A 14641-nucleotide genomic window follows, 5' to 3' on the forward strand; every position below is an offset into this window, starting at 1 on the left:
AGAATAGTTTTAAGTCTATTATGAAAAAGTGTGTTTTTTGTAGATGGTGCAGATATATTAATGAGAGCACATATGTTTGTGTGAATGGTTACAAATATACTATTCCCTGCCCTGGACAATGTAATTGTTGTACAAAGAATTTGGTTTACTTGACGACCTGTACCTCCTGTGATGCATATTATGTAGGTAAGACCATAAGGAGGTTACGAGATAGGGTTGCAGAACATATCAGATCCATCAAAAAGAAAGATATGCACAATGCACTTTATTTACACAATGTGAAATGCACTGAATTTAATAAATTTGTATTTTTTGTTATAGGGCGTGTGCTAGATTATGGTGAAAGAGGTGATATAATCAACAAGGTGGGGGCATTAGAAGCAGAATGGCAGATAAGACTAGATGCCTGTAGGCCTCCTGGCTTGAATGACTATATTTCACTTAAACCAATGCTGAAACTTAGGTCCCAGCAAATTTGATATTAAAGCTTATATTGAATGATGTGATACATTCTGAGATATCAATAATAAGTTTTTCAATGATTTTAACTTGACAAAGTTATATTCTAACATGATATGTCTGATGAATTGTTATGTTTTTGAATGTAAAATAGGTTAAATGTAGCGATAATTAATAATGTAACAATTGTTATATGTTTTTAAAAATAGATGGTAGTCAATAGGTTTGCAGTTTACATATACATAGTGATGTATATATTTTTAAATTTCATTAATTAATTATGTTAATAGTTTTGGTGGGTGGCATTTAGTTTTAACCAATGAGATTTGATTTTAAGGGTTATAAAGTAAAAGGAATTGTTGAAACAAACGACTCTGATGAAGCCAGATGTTTGGCGAAAGCGCTTAGTCGTGGATGTATTTTGCTACAATAAATGAACGTTGCTCAATTGGTGGAAGTTGGATTGTGCTTTGTGGTGGTTATCCTATTTATATGTTCCTGATATATCTCTATATATGTATGTATCTATATGATGGACATCAACACTCTCATATACATCTACATGATGAGATACATTCCTATACTGTTGAATGACTGCACTGTATGATATGTTTGTGAAACTGTCCATTGTCTGTATATCTGCCATGGCGTATTGGTAAATCACATTAGCTGTGTGTGCAGGGTCCTGGTTCTGAGCCTTACAGAGGCCGTTTATTTTGTTGTAGGGCAGAACAAGGCCATTGGATACAGAGGGAGTAAGGCACATTAAAGCAATTGTGAGCGGGTGTGCTTGGGTTTGCATGGTGTTAAGCAATGCTAGCCTCTGGTTACAGCTTCTTACACTCAGTTAGCCTCTACATTGCTTTACCAGTGCAATACTCACATACTGGTGGCCAAACAGGTTTACACCTGCTCGCTCCCACACTTGGAAATGCACCAACATTGGTGCTTGCATCTGAAAGTTACACCCTGGGTAGGAGCAAGGACCACAATATTACCTTGTGATGCCTATTACATCGGAGTACATGCCTACAGTATCTGGAATGGCTGCCCTTTAGGCGACTGCATGCCATTCGACTGTATGGAATCGGCGGCCTGTCCAGTAATTTATTCATATTATTTGTGTGTTCCTCTTACAATCTGCACCCATCTGGCTGATACATGGGAACCAAGACTCCTTGATACAGACAAGTAATTGGGTTATGGGACCCATATCTGTCGGCCAAGTCATGCTACTGCATAAATATAATAGGGTTGCCACCTTTTCAATTGAGCAAGGTGAGACTTTTATGTAGAAATGTCAGATTTTGCAGGGCAAAACATACACACAGCTAGTACAAAGGAAATAACTTCACTGTTTTGCCTAAATAAAAGCTTATTCTAGTATTATTATAGTTGCTTATTCTGTTTCTTATAACATTTAAGTGTTTCAGATACAAAATAATTGTTCTAAGCAACTACTACAGATAATATAGGAAATCTTTGTCCTAAAATCTCAGGACATTTGCCATATTTTCAATTAGTTTTCAGGACACAACTGCCCCAAGCAGACTGTCCCTTGCAAAGGTGGACAGGTGGTAACCCTAAATTATTATTCTATCATCTTTCTAAGGTAGTCAGCGGAATATGCACTTTCAGGCACTATCAGACCTCTCATACAAATGGGGAAAAATGAACACTGAATCAGGGACACTGCATAACAACATCATGGACACATTTAGAAATTTGGTGCTATTACCTGACACATTGACAGACCCAGAGCATATGTATTCATACACATTGTCTGAGGTACATGCTGTTTATGACTCTTAAATGTTGCCATTATTCATTACATGTATTCCACCACCTTTCCTCCTAATATCATTAGTTCTAGGAGGGTTTAGGTGGGACAGAGTTAGATTCTGTGTCATAATCAGGGACATCCCTGGTAATTGGGGACAGTTCAATGGTATGGTCCATATGTGTTCCCCCAATGGTTTACAGACTATCCAATAGATGTGCTCTTAGGGGTTGGGAGGTATGGGTGTCTGTGCTGCCCACATCGGAATATTACTTACATCCATGGGACGGTCCTAATACGGCTCTGCCAGTCAACACCTGCACGCCTAGGCTCATAACCACATACCCATAGTTCCCCTACCTGCCACTCCTCTACAGCACTCATCCTTACTGTGGGCACAGGTGGGGTATAAATGCACCACTACACACTGCCCACACTACCCATGCCAGGACACATGTCATACGTTGTGTTGACCCATGTGTTATCAGGATTGCACAACCTACTGGTCCGTGTACATCTACAGCCTGGTCAGAGAAATCATTATAGGGATTGGCTCCGATCATTAATTTTTGGTGTCCCACAAGGGACATCGATGTCTAGGTTTCAAGTGTAGATCTTGCAGATCTCTCCCACTGGTAGTATCCTGCCGGTGGTCTGGGAGGCAGTCGTGTATTTACCTTTATTGTGTGTCTGTATGTCTCACAGGCCTAGCTGGGAGGGTGGGGGTGATGCTATGTGTTACATGTTTGCTTATTGGACCTCCCACCAACATATGCCCGGCCTGTGAAAATATGTTACTCGTAACTGCTGTATCATATCCTAGCTATATACATGTGTATATTTACTGTAACATATATATATATATATATATATATATATATATATATATATATATATATATATATATATATATATATATATATATATATATACATATATATATATTTACATTAATATGTAGAGATATATCTGCATATGTATGCATACATGTATATTCATATCTTGCTGTCTATATCTATCTATATAAATATATATATATATATATATATATATATATATATATATATATATATATATATATATATATATATATATATATATATATATATATATATATATATATATATATATATATATATATATATATATATATATATATATATATATATATATATATATATATATATATATATATATATATATATATATATATATATACATATATATATAAAATCTAATGACATATGGGTCTGTGGTTGTCTGCATATGTATATATTCATATGCGGGTATGTATCTGTATTCATTCTCTGTATGTATACATTCGTACTACAGCGAGGGGAAAAGCATATCTCTATCTTGCTATGGGTAGATATACACACAGACAGCTCTACATATATACGTCTACATCTGGTTATTCGGTTCCTTGCCATATAAATTACAATTTGCTTTAGTGGGTCTCGCAGTGGGTGTGGCTGCTCGTTGGGCAATGCCTCTGCCCAATTAGCATATTTGCTTGCATCCCTAGGGCTGTCCATATTGGCCAACATCAGCAAACACCTGCACACCTAGACCCATAAGTAGCTACCCATAGTTCCCCCACCCTCGCCTCCTCGACAGCACCCATGCTTACTCTGGGACCTGGTCGGTTCTGGACACACCACTACACGCTGCCCACTCTCCACTTCATGGGACCCATTTCATAAAATTGTTTCAGCCCATAGGTCATCAGAGTTACCCACAATTGTATTCCGAGTCTGTATACATCAAAGACAAGATGGATGATCTATCACATTTGTATGGTTTTGCCAATTTTTGGGGTGTCCCGCAAGGGACACTCCAGTATGTGTTCCATGATAAGAATCCACGGGTGCACTGTGTATCACCCCCGGTTGTATCCTGCCTGTGATCTGGGGAGCAGTGGACACTCTAAATTGATTGCATGTATATTTCCGGTGTCGGGCTGTGGGGGGGGGTGGAGGTGTGGAAGAGCATGCTGCATGTGTCACGTTTCTTCCTGGGCTCCTCACTTCCATTGCCATAGCCTGTGAACATATGCCATTCCTGTGTGCTGTTTCCTATCATAGCTGCACATCTATATATATCTATGCACACACACACACACACACACACACACACACACACACACACACATATATATATATATATATATATATATATATATATATATATATACATATATATATATATATATATATATATATATATATATATATATGTATATATATATATATATGTATATATGTATGTATATGTATATATATATATATATATATATATATATATATATATATATATATATATATATATATATATATATATATATATATATATGTGTGTGTGTGTGTGTGTGTGTCTGTAAACCATAACATTTCCTGCGCATACGCACTTACACATGCGTAATGGTGTTTATATATGCTTCACCTGCATACTAGTGCCTTATTCAATATGACACCGACACTTCACTCCAGTTATCTTGTAATCGGTATTTAGCACGTTATACAGCAGACAGATGTCGTAATATGTTCATGTACGGATTACCGATGGTAATTGAAATGTGATACAGTGTGATTCGGTACGAGAATGCCTGTTCATTAGGGGGTTGCTCTAATGATTGCACTATTGCTGTGCTGCTCCATATGCATATATACCCATATACCCATGGCTCCTGGTTCCCCAAACACAGCCCAACACCTCCCTAACACTGCTGTCATCCATTCTCCTATTGGATTCGCAGTGTATCAACACCACTACGCACTGGCCACAACCTACTCCTATAGAGCCATCCCATCGGTTTACTCACTCCACATATCCTCAGACCTCCCATACGTTTAGTCCGCAAATATTGCTGAAGTGAGCGAGCAAAGAATACTATTTGCAATTATTGGGTTGCCCCACATGGAACAGCATGTTTATGGCAAGATTAATATCTATACTTTATTACATCCTTACTCCAGTTAACATGACACTACAATTCATTAATATGTATGACTATGCGGTATCGCACACGTTACACATGGGAGCCTAGTAATGTATGTGTTCAGCGTATTTCCTTTACAATTAGACTGGTTAAGTACTTGTTGTTGTCATGCCGAGCAGATCACAGGAAGGATTCCATGTGTGGGGAAGCCCTCACATTTGATTATTGTCAGCACAGCACTGACTTTGGACACTGTACATGCCTTTGCATTCTAGCAGTTTTGTCCTGTCCCTCTTCTGCACAGCCTATTATTCCATCTACTGTCAGTTTGTATGTGCACATTCCTATTATTTATGTCTACAAATGGAATGCATGTGTTACAGATAATGCACTTCTAAATATTGTTGTCTGCATGTGTTTAGGCATATATACCTATTACTAACTCACTGACCTCCACGGGGCAGTCCAATAAGAACCGGGCCATCCAATCCTGGCACGCCTGGATCCATAATTTCATACCCATAGTTCCTCTACCACACCCGTGTTCAACTTACATGCATAACTTCCATTATCCACTTGTTATTGCAGCCATGACACACCTCTAAACATTGTCCTCTCCAGAGCATTAGGGGCCCTACATATATGTTGTCCCGCCTCGTGTATTCACATGCTCTCCTGCCATTTAATCTTTGAACATACCTGCCCTTGCTAGGGTTATAGATTACAGCCTTTTGCGCTTTACAATTTTTGGTAGTCCCACAGGGGCTACTTTCTGTCTGTGTTTAAAGTAGATTTAACAATTCAACAATGTTGCTCCCATTGGTAAAACCCTGCCTGTGGTGAGTAGCAGTGCTCTGCTCACTCCTGGGCAGCTTTTTATGACTTACGCTGACAGCACTATATAATACCATAGTTGCTCTTGATTCCCTTCACATCCCTTGTGTATGCTTTATTGTTACGACATTCATTCTTCATATACATATATATATATATATATATATATATATATATATATATATATATATATATATATATCTATATATATATATATATATATATATATATATATATATATATATATATATATATATATATATATAAATATATTACATATGTACATATGTATATACATTTCCTATGCTGGGTGCTGCTTACACCCGCGCAAGTGCACTCGCATATGCTTACTGTGTGTTACATATGTTTACTGCCGCTTATTTGTGCTTACATGTGCCTTATTCATTATGACAGTACCAATTTGATTGAAGGGATCTGGTTAATAGTGCCATGTGATACTCATGTTCACTTTTACATGTTATAATGTCGGTTTTACAGCAGAACGACATTCATTACACAAGGAAAATGATAAGTACTATAGTCGAACTTGAACTGTGAATGCCTGTTTGTTAGGCGGATGCTCTAACTACTACATTATTGGTGTTCTGCTTCATTTATATGTTTACCCATGGTTCATATTTACCCGAACACACTCCTCAACACTTCACTAACACAGCAGGCATCCATTTTCCTGTTTGGGAAACCGCACTACTACACTTGTGCCATTCCCTACTGCTCTGGACCCATACCGCATGTTGACTCACTCAAAGTATATTCAGACCTCCTAAGCCTATAGTCCTGGCACATACGTTTGTATGATTGTCAGGGTATTCATATGGTCATCCCGGTATAGGCTTGTCATACTGGGGACTGGGATTGCCATGTACCCGTTAGAAAGTCAGAATTAGCACGTGGACAAGGTTACTCCCACTGTTAGCATCCTACCTGTGGATAGAGATGCATGGATTTTGCCCATCTCTGGCCAGCTTGATATGTCAGCACTAGATAATATGGGTGTTCAGCTGCTGTTTTCCTTCGCATTCATTATGAATGCTTTCTTGTGCCCATGTGCGTTCTGAAGGGATATATATATATATATATATATATATATATATATATACACATATATATATATATATATATATATATATATATATATATATATATATGTCTATATATATGTCTATATATTTATATATACATATATATATATATATATATATATATATATATATATATATATATATATATATATATATATATAGATATGTGTGTGTGTGTGTGTGTGTGTGCACATACACATGCATATACATCCATATGATTTAATTTTGACCATACTGTTGAATGACTGTGCTGTCTGCTATGTTTGTGATAACATCAGAGTTAGGTATAACTGCCATGGCTTAGTGGTAAATCACACTGATTGTGATGTGTAGGGTCCTGACATCGGGCCTGGCCGACGCGGTTTATTGTGTTGCTGGGCAGAACAAGGGCCGTTGGACAAAGCATGAGTACAACATTTTTCAGTTGCGGTTTTCCATTTAACCGCCGTTTCATGTCACGCAAACACCTTCTGCATTCTTACTGTGATACATCACCCCAGTTCACATTTCAATGGTATTATATCATTATACAGCAGAAAATTAGCAAGATATGCTCGTATATGGATTATGCGTCATAAATGGTGTGTGCTGCAGTCGAACCAGCAACATCTGTTCGATAGGCGGATGCTCTATCCATTACACTATTGGTGTTCTGCTTCATTTATATGTATAGACACTCCAACAGAACCAACACAGGTTCAACCAAAAATACACACTTAATATCGAACCACTGTGTGAAATGAATGAAGGCTCCAGTACTGAAACACAAAGAATTTATTCCAACTCTGTACAGACTAAGCATATGCTTTCACCAGCAACCTGGCTTCTTCAGAGTCTGACATTACAACACTCCATATTTAAAACAACTGATGCATTCTCCACACCCATATAATTAATCAATTAATTAATCAAACAATTTATATTTCAGCATCATATTATAATGTTAAAAACTATTAATTGTCATTTGATCTCAACAATACATACAACTAAATAAAACAAACATATATACACTCAATATATATATATGTAATATATGTTAAAAATTTAAAAACATTTCATCTAGATAATACTGCTTAAATATTTCAACTGAGGTTTTATAGAAACACATTCATTTAATCCAGGGCGCCTGGTAGCATTAAGCCTAAGCTGCCATTCCATTTCTAATCTTGCTACCCTATTTTGTATGTCACATTTAATGTTGGGTTTAACCCTATCTATAATAAAAAATAAAAATTTATTGAAATTAACACATACCTTACTGTGCAAATAAAGTGCATTATGTTCATCTTTCCTTCTGATGGAACTAACATGCTCTCTTATTCTTTCTTTCAAACTTCGTGTAGTCATGCCCACATAAAATGCATCGCATGACATACACGAAGCAAGATACACAAAATTCTTAGTAATACAATTACAAGCACCTGGACAAGGTATTGTGCGTTGATGACCCACAACACATATATATGCCCCTACTGCTATAAATCTACATCCTTTGCATGAGCCACATTTGCTCATACTAGATCTAATATTACTTTTACCCTCTCTTTTGAGGATGCTCTTCAAATTTTTTCCTTTCCCATATACAATCACTGGAGTATCACCTAAAATCTCTCTCGTATCTCTACTTAGGAAGTACTTCCACAAGTTCCTAAGACTAGGACTCAGTTCAATTTCTTTTTCATTATAAGTTAAAACAAACTTTGCTCTATTCATTTTGATGACTGTGTTGTCACTGCCACCTATATTAGCCCCTTCATCTCCTTGACCTCTTAAAATAGGACTGTATCTATTTTTTCTTTTTCTGTATACTTCTTTTTTAATATTAATCAACATTGAAAGCGGGTATCCCCTATCTAAAAACATTCTGATCAATATGTACATTTCCTTCTTAAACAGGTCATCATTACTAATTAACCTACATATCCGGACCATCTGGCCCTTAACTACCCCTCTCCTTTGATGTAGGGGGTGGCAACTTGTGTAGTGCAACATCGAATTAGAGTAGCTGGGCTTCCTATAGATCGTACTCACCAGCCCTTCTTTTGTTTTATGTAAAGTAATATCCAAATAGTTTACTACCTCTTTATTCCATGTATGAGTGAATCTAAGAAATTCTGTAGTTTTATTAATGTAAGTGCAAAATTCCTTCACACTCTCCTCATCACCTTTCCATAATATAAGGAGGTCATCCAGAAACCTACAGTACAAAAGAATGTTATCCTTGTATTTTGAATCTAACACATATTGTTTTTCCCATGCCCATAAGACTAAGTTGGCATATACAGGGGCACAACGGGCACCCATCGCCACCCCTGTATTCTGTTGATATATCTCCCCATCAAATTGTATAAAGTTGTTATGCAATATGATTTCCATCAAATCATAACATATCTCTAATCTTTCTTTGTCAAAACTGGAACTAGTTAAAAGACTGTCATAAAACAATTCCAGCCCTATTTGATGTAGAATCACTGAGAATAGGTTAATGACATCAACAGTCAAGAAACCAAAAGTCTCATTCCCAATGCCTTTAATTCTTCCTAACCTTTCCAAACAATGCCACGAATCCTTTAATACATGATCAGCATCAATCAGTGACTTTTTACAGAAATGGTCCACAAATGGAGCCATAGGTTCTGTCTTTGAGCCCTTTGCAGAAACAATTGGTCTTAACTGCACATTTTCTGTTCCTTTATGGACCTTCGGGATTCCAAAAAGTTTGGGCATATTTGGAAACTTCACCAAGAGATAATCATACTCCACCTCGTTAATGACACCTTGATATAAGGCATCAAGTAAAAACATATCTATCCCTCTATAGGCTCTATTGGTTTCATTAATAGATGCTCTAACATATGTGTTCTCATCTCCAAGTAGCCTAAATATACAACTACTGTAGTCTATTTTATTCATAATGACCATCCCTCCCCCTTTGTCTGGTCTCATACATCTAACCTGTTGTGTTGACCATAGTTCTTGTATAACCTTTCTTTCATTTTCTGATAGATTATCTTCAGCTTCAGATTTTTGCATACAAATTTTCCTAAACTCATATTCTACCATCTGTTCGAATCCAATAATTTCTGGGTTTGTAGGAGGCATAAAACTACTCTTTCTTTTGATCCCTGTTGATGTATTCTCGTCCGTGGTAGACACAGCACATGAACCCTGACCAGAAAAATACAATTGCAGATTAAGCTTCCTTATATATAGTTTTAAATTAAGTAAAACTTGTGCAATATCAAGTTTAAAATTTGGCACAAAGTTTATACCTTTGCTAAATAACTCAAAGTATACATCACTAATATCAACTTCAGTATAGTTATATATTGTGAAGCCTTTGCTTCTAACAATTTCACATGATAATGGAGGCATACATTCATCAAAACCATTGCTGTTTGTTGAAATAACACTCTTACTCATACAATTGTTGGATTCATTATATGTTATGGGCCTATAAGCATTCACATTACTAATTCTATCCTGAATCCTGTTACAATTTACCATTTCATCAACACATATATAATGTGCTTGCATTGCTGTTACTTTGTCAACAACATTTTTGTGTGTATAACATACATTTTGTTCACTCACATTTTGCATGTCACATGCTTTTTCCTCAGAAAATTCACAATTAGGGTGAAATTCCAACATAATATCTATATATATATAACATAATGCACTTTATTTGCACAGTAAGGTATGTGTTAATTTCAATAAATTTTTATTTTTTATTATAGATAGGGTTAAACCCAACATTAAATGTGACATACAAAATAGGGTAGCAAGATTAGAAATGGAATGGCAGCTTAGGCTTAATGCTACCAGGCGCCCTGGATTAAATGAATGTGTTTCTATAAAACCTCAGTTGAAATATTTAAGCAGTATTATCTAGATGAAATGTTTTTAAATTTTTAACATATATTACATATATATATATATTGAGTGTATATATGTTTGTTTTATTTAGTTGTATGTATTGTTGAGATCAAATGACAATTAATAGTTTTTAACATTATAATATGATGCTGAAATATAAATTGTTTGATTAATTAATTGATTAATTATATGGGTGTGGAGAATGCATCAGTTGTTTTAAATATGGAGTGTTGTAATGTCAGACTCTGAAGAAGCCAGGTTGCTGGTGAAAGCATATGCTTAGTCTGTACAGAGTTGGAATAAATTCTTTGTGTTTCAGTACTGGAGCCTTCATTCATTTCACACAGTGGTTCGATATTAAGTGTTCATTTATATGTATACCCATGGTTCATAGTTACCCGAACGCACACCTCAACACTTCACTAACACAGCAGGCATCCATTTTCCTGTTGGGAAAACCGCACTACTACACATGTGCCATTCCCTACTGCTTTAGACACATTCCGTATCTTGGCTGACTCCAAGTATATTCCGACGTCCCAAGCTTATAGTCCTGGGACATACTTTCTTATAATGGTCAGGGTGTTCAATTAGTCTTCTGGTTTTTGGCTCATCCGACTGGTGACTGAGACTGCCCTGTACCTGTTTGAAAGTCAGACTTAGCACATGGACATAGTTAGTTCCACTGTTAGCATCCTAACTGTGGTTGGAGATGCAGGAGGTTTGCTCACCTCTGGGCAACTTGATATGACAGCACTAAATATTACGGGGGTTCCACTGCTGTTTCCCTTCACATTCGTTATGACTGCTTTATTGTGCCCATGTTCATTCTTCATGGATATATCATTTTATATATATATATATATATATATATATATATATATATATATATATATATATATTTATATCTGTCTGTACACACACATGCATAAACACATACATGCTTATTTACATTTCCAATACTGCTGAATGACTGCCACTTACTGTCGCGCATACCTGCTTATGTCTGCTTTAAAGCACCTTAATCACCCTATATCTGATTGCCATTATTGTGAGCATCATATAAAATTAGCCCTTGCATGGCTTGAACCCGGGAACAGGAACACCTTTACCACTAAACCATCCGGGATACATTCTGTATGGATGGTAATTAGGTATATGACTTTACTACAACCATTCCACAGTACGGGCAACAAATGTGATACTCGGGTTTTGTACATATGTATAGTACATGTTACTATTCATATATTTCTGAGAGGCATATGTATACATTTGCAGGTATACATATTTATGAAATGGACACATACTTGACAACTACTTATATGCATGTATGTGTGATATGTAGCTATGTGAATATAAGTATGTACATTTATAGATATATGACTACATATCTGAAGTTATATATGGCCATGTATATGAACATCCACATACGGAAGATACCTGTACCGTTTGTATACAGGGGTTGTGTGCATCATTACGATGAGGAACCTGGACGGGGTATACAATTTGTGGACATGTACTATTTGGGAGATGGCTATGGGGAAGCTTCATGGGAACATGTGAAAGGTATAAATTCCTGATAATGCATGTGGGGAGACGTGCATCATGTTCAGGTGTTTAATCCCAGGCCGTAGGTTATGCAGGACCGGCTAGAGGCTGAGCAGGGTTGTAGACAACTACTGCTAATGCAACTTGTGTCCGGTTGTCTATGGGGCTGGACATCGTATCATGCCTTCAAGTCTAATCTTTAGAACAGACACTTTTCCTATGAGGGATGGCCAAAAATTGAGGGAGGGTTATACATGCAAGGGATACCTAGTTTGCAAGCCTGAGATTGCCTAGGGTGAGACTGCTTACTAGATATGGGTAGGGGGCACTATGTGCACATATGGCTGTGCCAAGCTAGCAGCCCGAGTATGGGTGGTTTTGATGGACGTTCAGCAACAGGGGGGGGGGGTTGTGGAGGGGATAATGGGTATTCAATTATGTCGAGCCGGTAATGTTTCTATACATGTGTATCACACATTTTAATGTTCATATGTTTGTGAAATTGTGTTCTACAGTATGGCCTGTCAGGTTGTATTGCGGATGTGAATGTTTGTTCTTTGGTTTCCTTTCTGATTCACCCACTGCTCTCTCGTACACCTCCAGTTCACCTATTGTACATCCGACCCCGTCTCCCCTTGGCGAATTATTACATTACCCGTCACTCCCCCCATATTCCACACACACCATCCATCCCTTCTCTGGTTGATGGCCCATGGCACAGACAACAGAACAAATTGCATACTCTACATATCTCTTGTACCAATATGGTTGTGAGGACAACCCTAGCATATTTGATCTTCCACATGCTGTACTTCACGCACATAGGTACACGCAAATACTTATCTTTCGTGACATGGTAGGTAGACCCGAGTAATACCCATTCATCTTTGGGCCATCCAAACAAGGACGACTTGGAATGTGAATGGGCAGTTATTGAGCGAATGCTCTGACCATTGGTAGGGTAGCCACCTTTTCAATTGGCCAAAGTGGGATATTTTCGGAATGCACATTAAATTTTACAGGCCGAGACATACCCACGGTCAGTACAAAGGAAAGTGCGTTACTTTTATGCCTAAGTGAAAGCTTATTCTTGTAGCAGTTTAGTTGTTTATTCTGTTTCTTGTAACATTTAGGTATTTTAGATACAGAAATAACTATTTTATGGAACTATTACATAAAATATGGGACATAATTATGTCCTACAATCGCAGGACATTTGTCATTTTTAATATTTTTGGTAAGGACACAACTGCCCAGAGAGGGACTGTACCTCACAAAGTGGGACAGATGGTAACCTAACCATCGGGCTAGTCTTAGCAAAGGGCAGTGGCATGCAAACACATTGTATTTCGCTTCCACTTGGTATAACAATCAACACTGCAATGGAATACGGGCACAAGGTTTTAAATGTTATTTGTTCGTGGGACGGGTGCTCAATATTCAGCTACATGCCTTTGTGTTTACTTTTTATTTGGGGTGTTTGCGAAGCTGTCTTGTATGCTTTGCATACATTTCAGTATCCACGGACACTGACAGGAGTGATTACTATTAGAGGCAGGCTGTACTAGTCAGCATTTTAGGTTGCGCGTCTGAAGCCGACATATTCACGCCTCTGTGCAGCGCCTAGACATGCCCCCTGCACTCGCGCACATTTCCTATGCACGTGGATGTTGCAGCAGCGCGTCTTCATTAATATGCATGTGGTGCTGCTGTGCCATCTCTACGCCGCATGGTCGGTGTAAGGCTAATGCCATCCTTGCGCCGAGCTTCATGAATCCTGGGGCCAAATTATTTTGCCAACTGGAAAGAATTAACAATGGCTATATTAACAAATTAATTTAATCTGTTAAAAAAATTTTAATAGTAGACAAGTCAAACAAACCCTGGTACATACTATGCATAAGTATACAATATAATATAACAGAACCTTCTAAAACAACACTGATTAATCATTACATCAATTCCTTTAGGAAACTTTTCAATGCAAACATAGATCTAAAACTTTGGTTTGACCTTTTAACCTCATTTGCCATCACTAAGAACTTCCCTCACAAAATACATAGGGAAACAATAACCTCCTGGGAACAAAATGGATTCTTA

This window comes from Protopterus annectens, chromosome 7.part1, assembly GCF_019279795.1.
Source record: "Protopterus annectens isolate FY-2018-M chromosome 7.part1, PAN1.0, whole genome shotgun sequence".
NCBI lineage: Eukaryota > Metazoa > Chordata > Ceratodontiformes > Protopteridae > Protopterus > Protopterus annectens.